The sequence below is a fragment of the Carcharhinus amblyrhynchos genome, chromosome 4, assembly GCF_965287045.1.
Source record: "Carcharhinus amblyrhynchos chromosome 4, sCarAmb.v2.hapA, whole genome shotgun sequence".
Classification (NCBI taxonomy): domain Eukaryota; kingdom Metazoa; phylum Chordata; class Chondrichthyes; order Carcharhiniformes; family Carcharhinidae; genus Carcharhinus; species Carcharhinus amblyrhynchos.
The window spans coordinates 34,223,076-34,226,479 of record NC_137327.1 but is presented as its reverse complement, the minus strand read 5'-3'; the positions used below and the strand labels follow the sequence as shown (position 1 = coordinate 34,226,479).

Sequence of the window (3,404 nt, the reverse complement as noted above, 5' to 3'; positions counted from 1 at the left end):
AGTATTTTGCCTTTAACAAGTGCTGTATAACTCCTTAAAGTACCACTGGTCAGAAAACCATCTTACCTGTTGATGCCATGTTCTGCTTTGCAAGTACAACAAATCCAAGAACAAAAGAAAATGGAAAATGTTTTTATTCCAATTCAATCAAATCAAGTCCAATTCAGAGACTCAACAAGTTGAGACATTCCTGATCCAGGCTGACAAGACAGGGCTCTCACCTCCTGTCTTGAACTTGATCTACATGATCCAAGCTGATTGGAGTAGGCATAGCTCCTCCTCCAAGGCTCGATCTCATTTGCATCTTAGTCAAAAGGCCAAGATGCCGCTTTTAAAAATTGCTTCAAATGAAGCAAAAATGTAACCTAATGATTTCAACCAAGCATAGCATGTTGATGCTACACTTGATCTTAGCCAAAAGGCCGAGAAGCGAAGAAAATGGAAAATGTGTTCTATGTGTAGCCATGACATGGAGATGCCCGGCGTTGGACTGGTAACACAGTAAGAAGGCTCACAACACCAGGTTAAAGTCCAACAGGTTTATTTGGTAGCACAAAGCTACCAAAAGCTTGTGGCTTGTGCTACCAAATAAACCCATTGGACTTTAACCTGGTGTTGTGAGACTTCTTACTGTTCTACATGTAGCACAGAATTTTATTTATTATTCCTGGAATTTCCATCTAGACCAATAGGCAGGTGGTGTGTCTCTACCTTGGCTAGTCAGTGTCTTAAAAATGAGCCCTGCACCATTGAATTTCTATGACGTGGAGATGCCAGTGTTGGACTGGGCTAGGCACTAAGAAGTCTCACACAACACCACGTTAAAGTCCAACAGGTTTATTTGGAATCGTGAGCTTTCGGAGCGCTCCTCCTTTATCAGGTGAGCGGAGGTTAGTTCAAAAACACGGCATATATGGGCAAGGATACAATTGCAAGATTATTACAGATCGGAATGTGAAGAATGGTTGGGATGTGAGTGTTTACAGGTAATCAGGTCTTTACCGGTACAAAGAGTGTGAGTGGAGAGAGGGATAATCACAGGTTAAAGAGGTGTGAATTGTCTCAAGCCAGGACAGTTAGTAGGATTTTGTAAACCCAGGCAGCATGGTGGGGGTTACATGTAGTGTGACATGAACTCAAGATCTCAGTTGAGGCTGTCCTCATTAATGCAGGACTTGGCTATCATTGAATTTCTAGGCCGTTGTTTCAAAGACTTTTTTTTTGATTGACAATAGATTCTAAGGATATGAAAATGATGCTATCTAGGTGTTTTTTGACTGTATGTTTTTACTGTGATCTATTTAGATCATCTGGGTCATCCTGGTCCTTTTGTATTATTAACTGTTTTAACAGTTAAACTATCAAGACGGCCATAATGTCAAGTCTGGAGTTGAGCAAGAAGGCACTCACTTTAATATACATTCTGGGTTTTTATTGGTTTAGTGGAGGTGGTTATCTTCACTGCTCACACTCCCACTGAACTTCTGGGTTGTTGCAGAATGGAATAGTACCCAGTAACAGGATTGTGCGCTGCATGTTGAGACTGCAAGAATGCAACCTGATAATCAAATATACTGCCAACCCCTTGTATTTGTCAGCTGGTCTTTTGATGCCAGAAACATCATGCAAGTGCACTTTGGTGAACACAGTAAGAAGTCTGACAACACCAGGTTTAAGTCCAACCGATTTATTTGATAGTAAACTCATGGGGTATGAGTTTACCCCAGTCCAATGCTGGCATCTCCACATCATGACCACTTTGGTGAAACCAGCATTGGGTAAAGGGCCATTTGGCACTTACCCTATACCTACCTCACTTGCATGTCTTTGTGGACCAGTCTAATGTAGTTACGCAGAGGGATCTGTGTCAGAGTTTGAAGTTAGCAAGACCAAAGAGGGCATAGAAACATAGAATTGTTGGGCGGGAGACCAGCACAGCAAACTGAAACAACCGCTATGGCCCAAGTCCTCCAAATGCTATTTGGGGAAAAGCCATTAGCTACCTTCTCTGATTGTCACTGTATCTAAAGTAAAGTAAAGTTTATTTATTAGTCACAAGTAAGGCTTACATTAACACTGCAATGAGGTTACTGTGAAACTCCTCTAGTCGCCACACTCCAGCACCTGTTTGGGTCAATTCAGACTGGGAGAAAACCCATGCAGACATGGGAAAAATGTGCAAATTCCACACAGACAGAGACCCAAGCCTGGAACCGAACTCAGTCCCTGGTGCTGTGAGGCAGCAGTGCTAACCACTGTGCCACCTGTGCCACTCTGCCTACCCCTAACTGATAATGTATCCGAGGAAAAGAGAGGCTTTGCTTCCATAGAGAACAAACTACTTCCCACATCCTTAGTTGAGCGAGGAAGCAGCAAAGCTTCGGGGGCCATGATGAAGGTTAAAGTGCATTCATAAAAAATCCTCTCGAAGATGGGAACTATAAGGCTGATGAATTGGCCAAAGGTTTCCAGCAAGTTGAAGAGGAGTGGGCAGACTCAATTGTGGCTAAGGCTTTCATTACTTCGCTGTAACCCACTGCTGGAGTAAGCTTCCTTGGTGGAAATGCAGAGCCAAGACCCTTGGATTGCAGCATCCAGGCAAGTCATGAAAGGCAAGTACATACCCTCCAACATGTACCAAAAACAGGGAGGGCAGGTGGAAATTGTATCCAGTCAACATCAGAGGGGAGAGTGTCTAACTCAGAGAATTACCCAAAATAGATGGTGACTTAACATAAGACAAATGTTGGATGGAGTGTTGAATCAGTGCATTGTCTGTGCACAGTTTGATCCAGGCCTGAAAATCAAAATCTCATTGGCCCCCACACAATGGCAACAAGTGGTCCATGGAAAATGCCAAAATTGGCTATGTTGGACACCTGCCTCACATTGCTAGAGGCAAAGAGTTTGCCCTGATGGTGGTAGATTGTTTTTCAAAATGGCTAGAAGTTTTCTAGATCAGAAATTATCACAAAAACATGTAATGGTTCTGATTTTCAGTGCACAAAACAACCTCTAGACAAGGTCAAAGGAGAAAGTAGCTCAAAAAAATATTTTAGATATATTAGCGCCTCCATGAGATAACGTGATGTGGAGATGCCGGTGTTTGACTGAGGTAGACAAGAGGTCACATGATACCAGGTTATAGTCCAACAGGTTTATTTGTTCAAATGATGTCTCATTGTGTGACTTCTCATCTTGTCCATGAAATAACAGATAAAGGAATGCCATATGAACCAAATTAAGTTTGGCATTATTGGCAACCATGATTTCTAGCCTTATGTTTGTTACAAAAACAGAAAATGTTGGGGATATACAGCAACTTCACTGAATCCAAAGAAGACAGATCTGTTTGATAATTTGTCAGGTCTAAGCATTTGCTCGAACTGTGCTGACCCTCTTAT

At 42.2% G+C, this 3,404-nt stretch overlaps 1 pseudogene; it reads right to left on the bottom strand.

Moving 5' to 3' along the window:
• Positions 1-282: 282 nt before the first annotated feature.
• On the bottom strand, positions 283-434 carry LOC145342792 (U2 spliceosomal RNA; annotated as a pseudogene).
• Positions 435-3,404: the final 2,970 nt, after the last annotated feature.